We start from the raw sequence: 21,154 nt of genomic DNA on the forward strand, positions 1-21,154 counted from the left end.
AGTGATAATAATTTTCGAAACGTCAATCTCGATCGTTTGAATTACCTGTCAAAGTGTGCAGACAATGAGACAATGTGTATTGTGTAATGGTAACTGTAATAATAATTTTCTTGCAAAAATAATTTGTAAGATTGGTCATTGCTGTCTTGAAAAAAGTATTCAAAAGTGTTTTATACTAAAAATTATTTTAAAACCAACGCGCGCGTAGGCTTCATATAAAGTATGAAAACCGTATTTTACTACTATTTTTGTGCAATATAGAACTTTAGCCTAAATGTGATACCTGAAAATAGGACTAATAATAAAACATATAGAACAAATCCCAAAGATGTGACGGAATGTACATTATTATCACACGCATCTCCCATATCAGGTTAGTAAATAAATTTTAGTTTCAGTTTTATCTATATTTACAAAATAATAGTAAATTTAATTTTGTATCAATATTATCTTTTAAAATTGTTCCTATACGATGACAAACAGTTAAGAGAGTTATTATTTTATTAACTGTGCCTAATTGTTAATTCTGTACGCAGATGCTATCGGTTATCAATTTCTTTCATATTTTAATTTGCGTGTGCGTAAATGCTGAGAGCGTAGGTGTCAGTGTGGACTTTCGAAGTAATATAATTTTACAGGAACGTATTCCATTTTTACCTTAAATTCATATGTAAGTATTTAAATAAAATTTTAGGAGGTTTAGAAATTAAGTAAACTAGTGGTGCATGGCATCGTGCCTTAAGGCAAATTGCTGGAACTTTTCGTACCGAAAATACTGTGGATTTTTTTTATTGACTTTTTTGAAAATTCTCATTTTTTTTATATTTCTCGAACTTTTTCTCAAACAATCACGCTTCACAAAAACTAAGTTGCCATTTTTGGGCAATTTTGTTCAGTATCGTCGAAACGGTTGGATCTGCCTATGTCAAAAACTAATTAACACCTTTTTATCACTAACAGAAAGCACGAGTATTTTTTGAATCGACGAAAAATTGTATCCGCACACAAACACACATACAACCATTTTGTGTAATAATCCTTCAGTCTAGAATGCATAAGGCATTTCCTTCGCTATACAAAAAAAACACACATCCATTTTGTATAAAGTATGCCAAATTGTTTAGAAACCTTTAAAACGTAAAATATATAAAAAAAATATTTTAAACATACTGTCTATGACGTAAAAAATCATATGTGGAAACTAAAGATGCTTTAAAATTTTTCCTTGTTTTATTCAAAGTATGCCTTCCTAATTCATGATTTTATTCATGTATTTCAACATAAAAACAAATATTTTCAACGCACACTAACATCATTATTATTAATATAATAATAATAATTATTATTGTTGTTGTTATTATTATTATTATTACTATTATTATTATTATTACTATTATTATTATTTATATTATTATTATTATTATTATTATTACTATTATTTATTGACCACCGTCACTAACTCACTTACTAAATTTCTATTTTATTTTGTGTTAGTAACACATTAATTCTTATGTCTTTATTATTAAAGATTATCTATTAAATAATATTTTTATTTCAATTAAAGATTAATTAATTTTTTATTAACTTCCCGTAGGGCAAGTTATAGTAATCGCAAAAAAATCGAAAATGAAAATTTTTATATATCTTTACGTTTCAAAGGTTTCTGAACATTTTGGCATACCTTAGAAAAAATGGATGTGTGTGTGTGTGTGTGTGTGCGTGTGTGTATGTATGTGCGGATACAAATTTTCGTCGACGATTTCGGGAACACGGATCAACCGATTTGAATAATTCAAAAAACATTCGATTCGTATTGATAAGGAGACGTGCTGATTAGTTTTTGGCGAAGGCAAGTCTAGCCGTTCCGAAGATACGGGGCAAAAAGTGCCGAAAACGGTAACTCAGTTTTTAAGAGAACGGAGCGTCCGATTTAAATAATTCAATAAACATATTACTTGTATTGACAAGATGAAGAATCGATCAAATTTTCATAAAGGTAGGTCTAGCGGTTTCGGAGATATGGAGGAAAAAGTAAAAAAATGAGCCATTTGGCGGTCAAAAATGATCATTAGACATATGCACATCAAATTATCAGATATTTTATAGAGATTTTAACAATAAGTATAAATTTTGTTAACATTCCTATGAGTTCCGTACCAATGCTTATGCGTTAGACAGCGACGCGGCGCTTACGCGCTTTATATTTTGTCCCTATGCAGTTAAAGCAGTACGATTGCTTTGAAAAAAAAGTTTAGATTTTCCACAATATGTCAAAATAAAGAAAACATTTTTCAAAAAAAAAAAATTTTTTTAATTTTTTTTTCAAAAAAAGTAATTTTTTGTCCAATTTATAGTTTCCCAAAAATCTTATTTTTTCAAAGTAATTTTTTTTCAAAAAAATTAATCGTTTTTAAAAAAATAATAATTTTTGTTACGGGAAGTTCCAGCAATTTGCCTTAAGGCACAATGCCTTAATTGCCTTAAGACAGAATTTCACTTACAGCTAGTTAATTTATTAAATTTGTATACATATGAAAAAAAATTGTTTTAACATCTCCTAAGAAGGTGGCATGTCTTATCCCCAAGCATAAAAATGATTAAGAAACTATAGTGGGGTGTATGGCATCGTGCCTTAAGGCATATTGCTGGAACTTTCCGTACCGTAATGAAATGTTCAAGGAATATTAAATGTTTTCAAATAGATTATTATAAATATTGTAACATTGTCTAATATTTATAAGAATTATATAAACTGTATTGCAAAATTGAAATTATTTGTTTAAAGTATATTAGAACTTTAGTCAGAATTAAAATTAAAATCTGAATTATTTTCGATATACAAAAAAAATTATGAAAAAAAAATTTGAAAAAAAAAATTTGAAACAATTTTTTTTTCCAGAAGCAATTATTTTGTTAAAACGAGCAGAAAGTTCTTTGAATCTTTCAAATCGGACGCTTAGTTTCCTCAAAAACTGCCATTTTTGCACATTTAGCCTTATATCTTTGAAATGGCTGGACCTGCTTTTGCCAAAAACTAATCATCTATTCTTTCAATCATTACAAATTGAATGTTTTTAGATCATTCAAATCGGATGCTCCGTTCTCTCAAAAACTCGATTTGTATCTTTTCCACTCTTTACTTCGTATCTCCGTAACGGCTCGACCTGCCTTTGCCAAAAACTAATAAGCACATCTCCTTATCAATAGAAATCGAATGTTTTTTGAACCATTCAAATCTGTTGATCCGTGCGTCCGAAAACTTGGACTAAAAAATGCAGACACATAAAACACACACACATCCATTTTTTCTCAGGGATGCCAAAATGTTCCGAAACCTTCAAAACGTGGAGAAATGCAAAAATTTTCATTTTCGATTTTCGGCCCATTACTTTAACTACCTTACGGAAAACCGTAAAGAGTTTAGGTAGTAAAAAAAATAACACTAAATAATATTAGCAATCCAGAAAAACTGGATATATATATACATACTAGCTGTCCCGGCATACGTTGGTTTGCGATGAAGAATATTTTTTTAAAAATATTATTACAGCGCTTTGCATTAATTAATCGTTTTTGAAATACGGAATTCCAAACATCCATTTTTTTTAATATGCTGTTGCAAGTTTAAAAAATCAAATGAAATTTCAAAAACTCTGTGTAAAAATTTACAGATTTGTCATAGATTTGTATGGTGCTTAGTTCCTTATCAAAACTATTGAATCTTCAAATTTTTATATTCAATCCCTATATTTTTCTCTGCAATAATTGTATATTATTATTGTTGGAATTAAAACATATCTGGCACTGATAACACTAAATTTAACTGGAATAAACTGTCTTAATTAAAAATAAATTATTGTTATAGAAAAAAATCTTTTCCTTAAGCCAAGGAATATATTTTTGAATAAAAATGTATATGTATTTAGGTATAAAATAAATGAGCTAAATCAAATTTACTCAAAATAATTTATTACCAACAAGTAAACTAATACAAAAGAGTATGTTAAAGTCAATCTACTTGGAAAAAATGATGTAAATATGTTTCCAAGTAAAAATAGATCTTTTGCAATATTACACCATAAAATTAAAAATCATTATTAAAGATATTCTAATAATAAAATATTAGTTTGTCAAATATCTCCCTTCCGCCTTTTTGTATTATAAACCAATAGCAAAAAAGCGGAAGGGAGATATTTGACAACCTAATATATCAAATAAAGAAGATAGCCTAATCGTTGGATTGCGTTTAAAAGCCTTGTAATTTAAAGGCATGGATTTGAACTCGAAAACTTGTGGTTGCAAGTTTGAAACCCACCATTCACACCCAGTACTCAGCCATTATTATTAAAATGTTATTGATTCCTACGCGCGGTAGAAATATCAAAAAGTTAATTAAATTTTTGTTAAACACATTATCATTGTAATGTAAATTTTTCACGGTGACTTTGTATGGTGTATTGGACCATGCTCTGAACAAATAGTCATATTCTATTTTATTTCTATTTCAATGATCCAAAAAGCAGCAGAACGACGAACGCTTTTGATTTGAACAATGACCGGCAGTTCCATTATATATGCGATGAACGTGCGTGGGTTTTACTTCCTGTACCTGTATTGTATTATTCTATATAAGATACAAATTATAAATTATAACTACCGTCAAACGTTTCGAAAATATTATTCTCCATATATGTCTGCAAAGCAATTAAAATAATTGCAGACATAAAACATCCGCTGATACCGCCGGCCTAATTCAATGAGTTATTTTGTTTAAATGTGGAGAATGGACTGTGATTTCAGGTTGATAAGCATTGGTCAATGTTTGAAAAAATTGTATACAAGTTAGGAACACTACCAGTAGGGTGCATGGCAAATTGCAGGAACTTTCCGTACCGTAATTAAAAATCTTGGTACAAAACCCAAAAAAATACACAAAATGTGTACACATTATTAAAATCTCTATGAAATATCTGATAATTTGATGTAAATATGCCCAATAAACATTTTTGACCGCCACATGGCATTTTTTTTAACTTATTTTTATTGAGAGTCCATAACCGCTGTACCTGCCTTCCCAAAAATTCAATCAGTTCTTCATCTTGTAAATACAAGTAAAATGTTTTATTAAATTATCAAAATCGGACGCTCCGTTCTCTTAAAAATTGAGTTTCCGTTTTCGGCACTTTTTGCGCCGTATCTTCGGAACGGCTAGACGTGTCTTCGCCAAAAACTAATAAAAAGCACGTCTCCTTATCAATACGAATCGAATGTTTTTGGAATTATACAAATCGGTTGATCGGTATTCCTGAAATCGTCGACACACGCACACACATACATCATTTTTTTTTTAAATATAAAAATTTTCAATATAGAAATTAAAGTTTATATGAATTTTTCTTGTGAATTATTTATAAATTTAACAATGATCGAAGCTTGAGGGTTTTATGAGCTGTGTTCATGAATTACTTAGCTAACTGCATTATGGACAGCAATCCAAACAGTTGTCCCACCTCTATGTGATGAATTTTATTATCACATTTTCTATAATAGTTCTTTTTTTAATATCTTTGCCTATTCCATTTTGGAACATCAGCAAAGTACATGAGCAGTTAGAATGTCTACATAGAATGCCAATCTAGTTGGTCGTCTGAATATGATATTTTTGTAATAGTGATCAATTTTTATTGATGCAGTAACTTCGATTTATTGATGCTAACTATTTTCACTTTAAAGCATATTGCTATCATATGCTATCATATTTCCAAGTGAAAGCCAATGTGACTGTTTGGTATCAGGCTTTTTGAGGTAGAAATGGAATCTATACCTGATTCAAATTCCACAGTACCTCAACATCCCTTTTGTAGTGGATGTTATCAAAAATAGCAGTACTAGACATCATGCTAAAATTTTCGATCATCCTAATGCAACTTTGACACAAGAAACAGCCTATAGACTTAATGTAAAAAAATGGTTTTTCATAGTCAATTGCTTGTTGGAGCAATTACTACAATTTGTTTTTTTTTATTTATTTATTTTTCTTTATTTTTAATTCATTTTTATTTATTTATTGATTATTATTATTATCATTTCTATTTCTTTCTGTGATTATTATTATTTTATTATTATCATTTTTATTATTTATTATAATCATTATATAGTATTATTATGTGTAATTTAGCCAGATAACTCATAGGGTCTGTAAATAACTTTGATTGTTAAATAATATGAATGAATAAAAAAAAATCCCATAGTTCTACCCACCTACTCACGGACAAGTCACTTTCTTGTGAACAGTTCCATCAGCACATAACAGTTCTATTGAACTATTTTGCTGAAAATACTCCTTAAGGGAAGGAAGTTTAAGAATCTCTGGTCTGAAATTAAAAAAAATCTTCTGATATTTTGAAAGTTTATCTATTCAAGAATATGTGTGCTCAGGGCGGCAAATTTTCTGGGGCGACAAAATTTGGAAATTTACAAAAAAATTATGTTTATACATACAAGTATGTGATGCGTGCAAATGAGATTTCAAAAATGGAGTGCCATTTTTGTCAGTGCCCCAATGAGCAAAATTTTCAAATGCGGCCCTGGCAAGAGCTGTTTGAGTACGGTTAATTCTCACCACTAATTCTCAACTTCTACTGGACTGGGTTTAATTGAAATTCTTAGTTCTCTTAGTACGAACTATCATCCTCAAATTCGAGAATATAAAAAAAAACATATTTATTCCAGATAGTTGCCATTTTTGTACAAAAAAAATTATTTTTTTAACTTGACTGTAGTTTATATAATAAATTTTCATCAGATTTTTGGAGGACTAAAATGATGAGTATATGGTCACGAGCCAATTTTTTGAGACTTTCCACTTTTACACTTCTAGAGTTAAAACTTTTTGACTATTTAATTATATTTTTTTGTATTCCCAAAACCTTAATTAGTAACTTGTAAACAAAAATTTAGTGAAAATATTGTTTGCCTTTTTTACGGCCTTTCAAAAAACACATAAAATGTATGCATTTTAGTTCACCTCCTTAAGAAGAAAAGGCAACGATTGACCTATAGCTATTCGATATAAATATTTATATTATCAGAATTTGTCTTATATTGATGATTTTCAATATCTTGCATAAATTTTGGGGAAGTTTTTCACTTGAATACATATTTCATTCTATATTTTTAAGTGAAAACCAACATCTGTTTAAATTACGTTGGCTCAAGTGGTAATGGTAAAGGTTGATGCTCTTACCATCAGGTATGGAAAAGCTCAGCTATAACTGTAAATAACCTTATGAAAATTTTCTTCCGTGAAAAATCTTCTTACAAAATTGATAACTATTATTTATCTTTTATATTTAAGCATACCTCCTATCAGCTGTTGGGCTGAAACTTCTCCTTACTTTGTATTTTTAGATAGTAACTTAATGGTAAATCCATCCATATTTGATAATTTTATTATTAGAATTTATCTAATACGGTTGCCTTTTAATTGAATGCAGGTGATGACTATTTTCACTTGGAAACATATTGCTATCTATATTTCCAAGTGAAAATCGTTGTCACTGCTGCGTGTTCACAGGCTGCTCGAAGTGGGTATAGAACCCGGGACTTCTGAATCAAGTCCCCTCGCTCTTAACCGTTTACCTACGGGCGAGACCATTATTTATCATAAACGTCATTTCCAAATTTCGATAAATTGAATGTTATCTGAGAAGAGCTTATCTTGAAAAGTTGTCTCACGAAACAGTGCCCACGTATGTTATCGTGGAAAGTATTTCGATACAAAATTGTGTAAATATGTACAAAAGGTGCATGAACAAATATTACCGTCGTCTGGCATATGAGGAGAGGATGTGGCTTTTGTGATATAATGTTTGGAGTATGCTAATGAAACTCCGCGGCGCAATAAAACATTCTTTTGTTTGACTTTAACACAACACGCGCTACAAGACAACACCGGAACTGCTCCATGTATTTGTTTTAGTTTATGCTATCGTAATGAATACCAGGAGTCTGATAATAGAGTATTGTTTCAGTTCAGCTATTGGTTTGGAATTAGTTGGATTCCTGTTCTATAATAAATATTTTGTAAAAGTAATAATGAAGTATGCTATTTGAAACGTGCAGCATAAACACTGTCTGTTAGTGTGCTACTCGGATACCAAGCCTTGTATTGGACATAGTTTATATCAAAAATATTAGTATTTTGTGTACAATAAGCTCGAATTGATTGGTCTATTGTCAATTGTCTATTTAAATATATCCAATGAATAATAATTACACAGGTCCTCAAAAGTTGTCTTTATAGAACGTATGTTTTCAAATGTAGTTTTTACCGCTGAACACAAATCCAAAGTAAAAATTGGGATCAAACCACAAAGAATGCAGTAAAATAAAAAACTAGTGGTGTATGGCATCGTGCCTTGAGGCAAATTGCTGGAACTTCCCGTACCGTAACGAAATGTTCGAGGAATATTAAATGTTTTCAAATAGATTATTATAAATACTGTAACATTGTCTAATATTTATAAGAATTATATAAACTGAATCATAAAGTCAAAAATATTTATTTAAAGTATATAAGTAAGCTTAGCCAGCATTATTTTTTTATAATTACTATATTTGTTACAACTGCTAAATAATTAACATCAAGTAACAGTAATAAACAATAACATAAATTTAATAAAAAGAGTGCAAAATAAAAGATAGAATTTTCAATAAAATGATATCCGTAGTATGTTGAATTAATATAAAATTAAAGCGAATAATAATAATAATAAAATTAAAAATTAATTTCTAAAAGCAATTGTTTTGTCAACACAAGCCAAACGTTTTTTGAATCATTCAATTTTGGATGCTTATTTCTCATAAAAACTGCCATTTGATAGAGAGATGTGCTGATTAGTTTTTAACAAAGGCAAGTTTAGCCGTTACCGAGATAAAGAGCAAAGAGTGCTGAAAATAGAAATCGAGTTTCTGAGAGAACGGAGCATCCAATTTAGATGCTCTAAAAACATTCAATTAGTAATGATTGAGAGAAGTGATTATTAGTTTTTGGAAAAGGCAGGCCCAGCCATTTTAAAGATACAGAGCTAAATATGTAAAAAATGGCAGTTTTTGAGAGAACTAAGCGTCCGATTTGGATGATTCAAAAACTTTCTGCTTGTCTTAACAAATAATTGATTTCGAAAAAAAATTTTTGTTCCTTTTTTTTTTTTTTTTTTTTTTTTTTTTTTTTAGTTTTTGTTGAAACAAATAATTTTAACTTTGCAATTCAGTTTATATAATTCTTATAAATATTAGACAATGTTACAATATTTATAATAATCTATTTGAAAACATTCAGTATTCCTCGAACATTTCGTTACGGTACGGGAAGTTCCAGCAATTTGCCTTAAGGCACGATGCCACCCACCCCACTAGTTTTTTTGTATAATTCATCAGTAATTCATGTTCAGCAGTAAAAACATGTTGTATTATTATCGGTCAACAAAAACCAACATCTAGGATCTCTTCAAAATAAATGAAAATGTTTTATAGTATCCTTTTTGTCTTTGTCTGATCCTATGCCAACTGTAGTTGTAATTTAAGCTGGAATAACAATAATAAAGGTATCATATTCACAAAATTTATTTCGACCAAAAATTAATATGAAAAGCTCATATTCTAGCTAAAATTAAACAGATGAAACAAATAACTAAAAAACCTATATTGGCTCTTAGGGCGCAAATCAAAACTACCTCTTGTAAACAAAATCTTGGTTTACAAAACTATAATTAGGCCTATTTGGACTTATGGCCTTGAACTTTGGGGTTGTGCAAGTATGTCCAATATAGTTCTTATACAACGTGCCCAATCTAGGATTTTGCGACAAATCGCTGATGCTCCTTGGGTCATCAGCAATCAAATTATTCACAATGATCTTAACAATCCATATATTGTGGATGTAATTAGCAGCCATAGTCTTCACCACCATGCAAAATTAATGGATTGCTTTTTACTTCACCTAATATAAATAATGGGTACTCGGGTAGTACTACCCTAAGGTAGGTCCGCGAGCTGAGTTAAACTCCAACTAGATTCAGAGAAGAATATTGTGAAAGATTTCCCATAGATTTTTCCATTTTACAATGCAGTGTCCGAAATAGGACTTTTTTTATTTGTTTTATAATTATGAGCAAAACGGTTTTTTGCAAAAACGGGAAACCAGTAAAATAGTTAATGAAATTGATCTCTATAGTAAAACGATCAAACAGAAGTAATTTTTACACGATCTGCCACACTACAGAAATCGATATTTCATAAACTGTAAATACATGAAATTAGTCTTGGCTAATAATTTTATTGAACATTTTGTCATTTGAGGAACAATAACTGGCCTCGGCGAAAAGGCCTCCAGACGTCGAAGTTAATTAGTTAGTTATTTATACGATCCATTGAAACTCAATTATTGTAACTCATTATTTATATTATTTTTATCGACAATCGCTTCATAATATTTTTAAATATATAATGTACCTCTTAATGAGTAATTAATTATTCAAAGTAATTTATTGTTATAGCTTTGAGTGTTGGAATAAAAATTATTTTTATTATATGCTGATAAAGAATTTTTATTGAATTAGGTGGTAAAATGTTTTTGTAGATACATACGATTTTAATACTTTGGTGTTTATTTTAACAGGACATATGTGTTACCTCGTGGTATATTTTCATTTTACATAAAACTCGAATTTTAAAATACTGTTTTAGTCTTAAACAAAAAAATATTTAGTTATTAATTTAATAGATGCTTTAATCAATATCTAATGTTATTTAAACGGTGTTATGTTATTATATTTTACTTTTTTTAAGTTACCACTATTTCAATATTATCTAGTACTTGATACGTATTACTCCAAACATGAAAAATCCATGCATATTATTAATAATATCATCTGTTATTTAATAACAATAGCTATGAAAGTTATCTTGAAATAGTTAAACTAGAAATTAAACTGATCTAAATTCAAATAAACTTTTAAATTTTGAATAAGTTTGATTCTATTAAGTCTAAATTCAAAAGTTTAATCATAAACCGTTTTATTTTTAATAGTTATCAATTTGAAATCCTGATTGTTTTATTTTCTTACAAATAGGTTATGCATTAGAAATTCAAGATTTAGATGAAAGTACAGATCTAGTCTTATCCCAATTATTTATTCCTAAAAGCATAGGTATGGTATGGTATGGTTTTCTATTGTTGATTCTCTACCGAAATAATAAATTCAAAATGAAAGAATAAGTTTTTAAATTTATGATAATTTTGAACACATTCATATCATTATAAACAATGGAGCCTTGAATTCAATAACTGAGAAAAGTTCTTTATAAAAAGTATTTGGGAATCTTAAGCGTAGGCTATTGTATTATGAAGATGATTGTTTGCCTGCGCTGTATCATTCAATAGGAGTGCCCTGGAGGTACCGACTGACGAGAGCCGGAGGAAAGATGATGATGATCGTTACTGAAAATATTTTTGTGATAATATTAAATGATAAGCAAAGTCTTTAGCTACCATTAACTGAATAGAGACATTAGTGCACATAATATTCAGACAAGATTTGCTTTATGTTATCATTTATTTTGCTGTTTCCACAGGGTTTAACTTTTATTAATTTAAACTTTTTTGATTTATTTTTATTTGAGCTAGCACCAACTAGTCTCGGGTTCCCTGGTTCGATTTCCGCTACCGCAAAAGCCTGACATCATGCAGCTTTGATGTCAATTTTCCACTTGGGGTTATAGGTCACAATATAATTTCAAGTGGAAATCGTCTTTCGTGGACATAGCTGCATCATTCAAATGATAACTATTAGACGTAAGAGCTAATATAAACCCCACACATAGAAGAATGGTAAACCGATGGGTTGCCTCTCATAAAATACGTTAGGTATACTTTAGTCTTCAACAAATAGCTTATAGAACATGTAAAGTAGAGTTCTGATTGCTGTTGAAACAATTTTTTTTTTTGTTTAAAAAAAAAATATTGGCCTTGCTTTCTTAAAGCTTTTAGCCATACCTACACATCTTTTTCACATTTTATACTATCCTTATTATATCATACAATATATCCAATTGTCTTTATAACTGACTTTTCATCTTTCTTTTTTTCTAAACCTACTTCTTCTTTTGGCCAATATGTTGGACTATATGTTGAAATAAAGATGAGACTATTTTGCTCTATGGCTGCATAAAGGTCTATTTCAAATCAACAATTCAAAATCTACTTAATTTTAATTCAACAAATCAATTCTATGTCAGTGCCAAGACTGGAACCGAGTATCTCCTGGTGTGTGAATCGGGCGTGAAACTGACTGAGCTACTCTCGCCACAAAACATATTTTTATCTTGTATATATGCACCAGACCGTAAAAATACAGAATATGACAATCACTGAAAGTGTTTTATATGTTTATTATCTGACCAGTAATAATTTTTATAAAATAACTTTGTGTTCAATAATCTTCAATGTGCTTTTATTTCATGTTATATATGCTCTCTATGAATTTCAATTAAGTTCTATTTTTTCACTAGACAAAATTTAAAAGTGTAATTATTTTCTTTTGAATATCATTTACCATTATTCACAAATTTCTTGTATAAAGAACTGTTCAAATTGTTCAATAATCTTCGTTAAGTCGCTTTTATTTTATTTTATAAATTTTTATACTTTATAAATTCCAAAATATAAATTTAATTGCTATGAATTTCAATTTAGTTTTGACTGCCTTAAATATATGTATACATACCTACAAAAAAAATACTGTATACAGCAATCACCAGAAAAATCTATTGGCTAATTTTGTTTTCCAGACGTTTGAGATTATTCTGAATCGCGTGATACCAAAATTGTAAACAGTATGTTTATATTTGTGAGTCAAAATTGACCTAATTTTCGAAATTTAAAACATTAAAAAACTATTGATATCATTTGGGAATCCTGCTGATCATATTTTCGTAGATTTTCCGGGTCGTTTCATCGTAATTAATTATTGAACAAAACTTTTAGATGGATTTAATGAAACTTTTTATGATGATAGATTATATTGTCTTATAAAAATTCCTAAAATATTATTGGCCTACGACAAATGGTTTAATTAACTTCCTGTAGGGTTTTAAATATTTATTTGTGTTTGGCTCATAAAAATGATCCAGGTCAAATTAACAATTGTCACAAAAAAGTTACTGAATATCAATTTCTATTTAATAGCAATTATGTCGATTATTCACACATATCGGAAAGTTTAAGCCTGAAGGAAAAATATAACTTACAACTAATATATTTATTGTTTAGTTATGTGCAGCTCATTTGTTATAATATTAATTAAATGCAAGATAAAAACCAATGTGCATAATTTTGTTTGATCACTAAATAGATTTTTGTTTAAATAATTGATGATGTTGTTGCAGTTTTTTTCCTATACTAATTAATATTATTTAAATTAAATTAAAAATGATGAAGAGGCAATTAAAATAAATATATCCTTAAGCATTCTGAAACGTATATGAATCAAAAGAATTCAGTAACACTTTTTTGGTTTATTCACCATATTCAACATAAAACATATTTTAAGAGAAACATTCGAATAGAATGACTTTTGAGTAAAAGTTTCCACGACCTCCTTGTCTATGGCGTGTGGGACAGTAAACCCTCTCACTCAATGTTGGTTAGTTCTGTGCGTAGGTTAGGATTTACAATGGGTTGGCTGCAATCATTTCTCTGTTTGATTAAATATAGTAATTAGAAAACTAGACACCTAGTGATTGTTTTACTCATTGAAATTTTGGACTCTAAAACATTTCTGAAACTATTGTTTTTGTTTCTTGTTATCTATGAACTGTTGATCACTTTCTGAATACTAAAGTACTGTGGTGACAATAAAGATAAATCTAATTGTTATATCATAACTAGCAAGTTTTTAAATAATTCCATTATTTGTTTGTTATGTGGTATTTATCGGCCCAGCAAATAAATGCCGGGCTCACAAAAAATTGAGTTTAAACTCATTTGAGTGCTCCCCTCCACGGAAATCTTTAGTAAAAGGCGAAAGATTTATTCGCTCTGAAGGGAAACCAGAGTGACGAGCAGGTAGACCAGGTGTTGACTAACAATTTAGGGTCTGTATTTCACAGGCAGTGTGTAAGAGCTGCAACAGAAGTACTTTAGGGCCATCTACTATTGCACGTGTTAAATTACTTCAAACTTCTATAATCTCGGTTATGGAAAACTTTGCAGATCATAACATGTATATATAATTTTATAAATTTGTTTTGCTATGTCCAATATTAAATTATGATATACTAATAATTGACTTCTTGCCAATTTTAAAGTTTTCCACGAGACCTTTTAAGGTTCGTATTATTTTTTTCAAATTAGTGTTATTATTATATTTTATTGTTGAATATACACTCTGAATACTAAAATACTTCGAAAAAACCACAACTGTTTTTTTTTTGAAAAGTTCAATTTATTCTTACTTATTGATTGTCTCAATTTTTCTGTTTGTTCTCCAAATATATTTTTGTTTCGTTTGTAAATAACTCTGAATTTTGTCACTTTTTCTAAGTAATATGTTATTTAAAGTATTTAAACATGCAAATTTAAAACGCTTCTCGCATATCATATTCATATTTATTCAGCTGTATTGTAATGACATGACTTTGAGATCATGTATGGTAACATTTAGTGATTCTTCTCTTTCCAGTCATAGAATTATTGTATCAAATTATTATTTGAAAACTTAATTATTTGAAGTTTGAACAACAAAATCAACATATGTTTTTACCTCAAGGTGGCACTAAGCACATGCAAGTTGAAATTTAGTAACCAAAGAAATTAGTTAAATCAGTTAATTATACTTTAATTTTATATTTTGCTAAACAAGTACTAATCTTCTTATATATAAAAATGGAGTTCAATATTATGTTAGATTCGCTAAAACTCGAAAACGGCTGAACCGATTTGGCCAGATTTAGTCTTGAAATATTCGTGCCAATCTCGAGGATGTGGGAAAGATGAGAAATTATTTAAAACTCGCATAGAAGCTTAACATTATCCTTTTTTTTGTAGAAGCTTAATTTAAAATGAAACAATTGCATGCGGCTCATATGTCAAGTGTCAAATTGTTTTGACAGATTATGTTCAATCAAATTTAATAAGATGTTTTAAATAAATATTATTTATTGCAGTAAGTAGTTTTGTTTATACGCAAAAACATTACTAAAAGGGTTGTAAGTGTTATTAAAGACGCAAAATATCAACTTTTTTGAAATGTTGTAAATGACAAATTTTAGATTCTCTAGAAATTATTTACAAATATCTTATATGGTAGAACAACATTCGCCGGGTCAGCTAGTGAAAAATTTAGGATGTTGTTATGATTGCTTGCCTTATGAAGGACCAATTGTAAAACACTTTATTGATAACTTTATATATTTATTTTGTATTAATAACAAGTTATAAGTGTATTTACAATAATTTTAATAGTGTTTTTGATTACAATCTGATTGATTGATTTATTTGTATGATTTTTTGATAGATGATTTTTTGTTTATATATCCATATAACCGCATGCTTTGATTGGCGCGAACAGCTAGTATTAAATAAGTTAGTATTATTGGTTTTATTTAATTATTAGTATTTGTATTAATTATTATTATTATTAGTAGTAGTGTTTGATATAAAGTATATAATTTATTTCGTATAAAATAATTAACTATGTTTATGACAAAACATGTCAGAGTACTAAATTTTAATCATGTTTTTTATTTTTATTTCTCGTTTTAGTATTAAAGAACTCGTTAGTTTTTTTTTATTAAAGTTGCACCAATGACTTACATTGATAATTTTCAATTCACAATGTAAAATTTAAATTCCCTACTTACAATTAGAAATTTCGAATCAGTTGGAACATATCATTTGGAAGTACTGTTAATTAGTTTTTGGGAAAGGTCGGTCGAACCGACTCTTACCACATTTTGAAAATTTCAAAAAGATGTCAATTAATCTTGATCAACCAGGAAGCTCAGTAATCAGATGCCAGGTTTACGGCAAAATGCCACTTACACAGTGGCAGTTACTCTGCCTCGGAGTCACTACAATTTTATCCGTGTAGTGCCTTTGGTTCCGCTCGTGAATTTCATTCAACACTTTGCACGTGCTATGGCAAAGAATGTTAAATTATTCCCAAAGAAGAGTCTGTTTAGAACCCAGGTCATCAATCCGCATCGCCCACCTGAGTGACATATATGGAATAGGTCTATGTGTAGTGTAGACTTATAGAGATTGTAAAATAAATTATAAAGGTGCGCTCTTGTGTGCCCGTTTTAGCATAATGCCGTCCATACTGCGACACCTACGCTACAAAATGAACGCGTTATGTATATTTTTTGTTTTATTTTATTGCATCAACCATGTCCGTTGAAAAATGCGCATAAATTATTGTCATGAAACGATTCTATGAAAAGGTTTAGGCTGAACCCTGTTGTCGATCCATTCACTCGAATATAAATAAATTCAAGTGATTGTAACGGTGATGTAGCGGCCCTGATTCATTCATTAACTTTGTTGCGCTGATTAGTATTTTCTAACAGCTGTTGCAGATGTTGTAGTAGATTGTAGATACTTTGAAAGATGAAATAGCAAAAGTATGTATTATTAAATTTGACCAGGTTTTTGTAATTAAATCACAGAAACCTCTCACCTTTACAAAAAATTCAACATTAATTTAAAATAGAAATAGAAATCTCAAATCACAATGTTATTGTATTAAAAACATATGCATTCCAATCAAAATATCAATTTAAAGATTGAACACAGATTTTTTTTTGCCAGATTAATCTGTCGCACTAAATATTTTTGATTTCTGATAAAATCTACTACGGCTTTTCTAAGACCACCGAAATAAATGATCAAATGTTAGACCTTAAATGTTAAACAAAATTTTTAGCATTTTCAAGACCTCCTGAACGAATTGGCAAACATTTAGAAAAAAATTATCTGTGTTTATAAAAATGTTGATGTGTGTAAGAGCACGGATCAAACAATTTGAATTATTCAAAAAACATTCCATTCCTATTGATGAGGAGACGTGCTGATTAGTTTTTGTTAAAAGCAGGTTTAGCCGTTTTGGAGATGATGGAGAGGTAGACAGGTACAAAAGTAGTCAAGTTGACACTTAAACGGGTGGACACTTAAACAGGTAGTCACTTAGATAGGTAGACATATTGGCATACTTTAGAAAAAATTGATGTGTGTATATGCATATGTATGTTTATGTGTTTGAGAACATGGATCAACTAATTTTGAGTGATTCAAAAAACATTCGATTACTATTGATGGAGTGACGTGCTGATTAGTCTTTGTCAAATGCAGGTCCAGTCGTTTCGGAGATGATGGAGAGGTAGGCAGGTACGAAAGTAGTCAAAATGACACTTAGACAGGTAGTCACTTAAACGGTTAGACATTTAGATTGATAAATAAGTAGGCAGGTAGAAACAAGTAAACTGTTTGACAGGTCATATACAAATTAAATATTTTTTATTAAATAGATTATTTACATATATTAGGAAGTTCGTGCAACATGCCTTAAGGCAAAATGCTACACCTAGTTTTTAGTTATTTTAATTTTAGTTATTTTAATTAGTTCATGGTCAAAAGTATTAATTATCGACGGAAGGAATACAAGGGCTAGGAAGTTGTTTTCTTATTAGAATGTGATATATATTTTTTCAATATTAATTCTTTTATAATTTTGATACAATAACAGTAATGATTTTTTTAAAAGTAATTTGCCAATGACGCTTAAGTTGAATGGATTTTTGTTATAGAACTCATCAAATTGTTGTAACATAAAAAACTAAATGATGGAATTGGATTCTCATAAAAAGTTTATTATTTCAAAAACGCATGTCTGTACTAAACGTGATTCTATCCTGTAATTGCAATACCTTTCACTACCTAGTATATCCTATAATCAATATTATATATCCAATTTTTAAGCAATGGTAGAGCTTTGGCTTTGCAACCGAATGTTCCTGATTCGATACACGCTTTATACGCAGTAATATCGATTTTTACTTAAAAATATAAGTATAAAACATGTTTACTAGTGAAAATACCACTTTTTTGGCATTTATGTATAAAGTTAAAAATATATAATCAAATTTACTTTGGCCAACCGTTGGTTAAAATCTACTTAAAAGGGGAATATTTATCACAGCAGCTCATAGGATTCTTAAGTTCAGAAGAAAAGGAGGATAGGAAAATTTTTTGTTAATTATTATATTACAGAACACTTTCATTTATTTTAATAATTTTATAGATTTTAATATAACCTACATTGTATTTAATACAAGGTATATCTTTTTACCTTGCCATGCTCGACTTCTACGCCACTGTTTCATTTGTTTTTGTTTTGTTGTCATTATTTTTCTTCTAATTATTATTATCTGTCTTTCTATATGTATTCGAGTTATGAATGTAAGTGCAAGCTCATTTTTATTCAAATAAAACTGCACTGCCTTCGTACTTAAACCCACATGTCCCATAGTATTACTAATGACTATATTAGTAATACAGTATTTAAATTTTAGCCTGGATACGCTTTAAGATTGGCTTAAAATTAATATATTCATTGTTGTAATACTCTAATTTCTTACCAAGTCGATAGTTTTTTGTTTCAAATTATATACTTTAATTAGGTTTTTTTCTGATTGTGTGGATCAAAATAGCATAATCAATAAAATGTTTATAATTACATATTCTGTTCTGATATATAGCTATCGAACTGAACTCAGTCGTAATAGAATAGAGATTTATACTATCTTTTGTGATAAATTTTTAAATCATGTCTATGATATAGAACAGCAAATGTTTCTTCGTTATTATCTGTACGGCAAAAAACTATCTGAATTCCTTTAAGTGCTGTGATAAATATAGGCTGGACAATTTTATAATTTGTACATAATTTGCAGATTATGTTGGTCAAATAATTTACATCAAAATGAATATAATAAAAAAAGAATAATAATCATTTGAAATATGAAATAATATTTGTAGTTTTCTAGCAGTACAAATCTCGCTGACACTATTTGTGAATTTCAAATAATAAAAATACATATTATAAATTCAATAATAGTTTACAAGCTGCGTAGCAAAACGCTTATTAATTTCTTTTTTATTACCAGCGATAACATATAGTTGCTCACATATAATACAATATAATACAGCTCGGAAAACAATCATAATATTATCCACACTTCAATAAAATCAATTAAATTGGGATTAAATTAAATCGAAAATGTGCATTGGACTATTTTTGCTCGTTTCATTTTTATTCATTGCTCTTAAAATACAAAAATTTAATAATAATTTCTCAACGAATGATATTTCATACGCTGATCCGCTGCACTTATGTTTTTTCATAAGAATTTTCTTCTGCGGATGCTTGGCAGTATGTTTTGATATTTATTATAAAAAAGTAAAAATAAAAAATATCAAAACATTTTATAATAAACATCAAAACTTTGCAACTATATGTTTTTTAAAAGAACATATAGTTGCAAAGTTAAATATTGTTGGAAACTTAAAACCTAATCTAACAATTTATTTTTTATTTTATATTAGAAGCCATTGTATATTTTAGGTATAAAAATATAGCACGTATCTTTCTGGATATTTTATTGGATTTCTAATATGTATATTTTTATTATTTTATTGTTCTTTTTTGATATACAACATATTCCGAATAATCATCTTTCCAGTTGAAAAGTATATACTCGTATACGAGTATATGATTCGTCTGTGTTTTTTTAAGAACTACAGTATTATACTTTTTTTTATAATTGCAGTTTTACATATTAAATTCGACACAAAGCGACTCTATACCACTGTTTTCAAAACGTTTAAAAATTTCTTAGAATTTTTTTTTAAAACAGCGATCAGAACTAATTGTCCTTTGAGCTGTGATTGCTAATTTATAAGTAATCATAATAGTATTCTCAACAAGACTACAACTCAGTGGTTAAACTCCCGTCGGTTTTATTACCATGTGCTATATATTAGACATATGAAGCAAATTTCCCTTAGTTTATATTTAGATTTACAACCCCCAGTGAAAATTTGATATCAAACTGCTTGATATCTAGCCTGACCGAGGTTGGGATCGAACCCGGGACTAGTTTTTGTTCGGACCTGATCCTTACTGATACGCAGAGAATTCAAATTTAATTTTACATATTTTGATTTAAAAAATGATTTTTTTATTTATTTATTTAAAAGCAAATTAGTATTATACAGTTGGTTTTGTAATACAGTTTTAATCATTTATAAGATTATGTTTATTTATGATTATTTACATCTGCCCAGAAATCGATAACAAGTAAAACTGTTAATTCAATTCAAATGACTTTGCAATTACAAAATTTTTTAATAGTTGTCAGGCACCAAAGGCACTTGTTTCATTTTTTTTGTTTAAATTAAAAAAAAAAATAATTTATAAGTATTTAACCCCTAATATTGCTGCAAGTAAAAACAATTCTTTGTTAAGATATTGCTTTGTATCGCGGCGTAATAACTTACACAACAAACTCGTAGTTCTATGTTTATTATTATATTAAAAGCGATTATTCATAAACATATTAATATATTATTTTTAAATTTTCTGCTAAATTTAACATATGATAATCAATCTGGCGCAGAAATTATGATACTGTGTAGACAAATACTGTATGTGTTTTAAATATAAAATGCAATAGGTACGAAGTCAAATATTTGGTCACAAATAAACAATAACTAATTCAAGCAATATATAATTATTTATTGTTAATGTTTCAAAATAATAATTAACCAAACATATACACTTCAAAATTATTATTTCTCTTTGTAAAATGTGATTCGTTATTCACATGTTCAGCTTTATAATTTTTGTTTGGTAAAACTTCTCTTATAAGTTTTCGTAAATGTACTCTTATTTTTCCTTATAATAAAAATGTATTTGTAATGATATATAAATATATAGGCTTGAAATATATACATATATCAAATGTTTCAAAATATTCATTACTCCTGATCCACAGTTTATATACAGCAATAAAAATACCATATATCTCTCAA

The 21,154-nt window shown here is 28.6% G+C and overlaps 1 non-coding gene and 1 pseudogene across 1 annotated transcript; one reads left to right on the forward strand and one right to left on the reverse strand.

Annotated features, from left to right (window-relative positions):
- The first annotated feature begins 7,223 nt into the window (after positions 1 to 7,223).
- The window catches only part of LOC113385859, a 22,310-nt pseudogene continuing 8,379 nt past the window's right edge, over positions 7,224 to 21,154 (forward strand).
- Positions 14,001 to 14,121, reverse strand: LOC113364337. The gene has a single exon (XR_003366042.1). It is a non-coding gene; the product is annotated as a U5 spliceosomal RNA (small nuclear RNA).

This window comes from Ctenocephalides felis, unplaced genomic scaffold (genome assembly GCF_003426905.1).
Source record: "Ctenocephalides felis isolate EL2017-DRISC unplaced genomic scaffold, ASM342690v1 CF-g0.4_SCAFFOLD_00845, whole genome shotgun sequence".
NCBI lineage: Eukaryota > Metazoa > Arthropoda > Insecta > Siphonaptera > Pulicidae > Ctenocephalides > Ctenocephalides felis.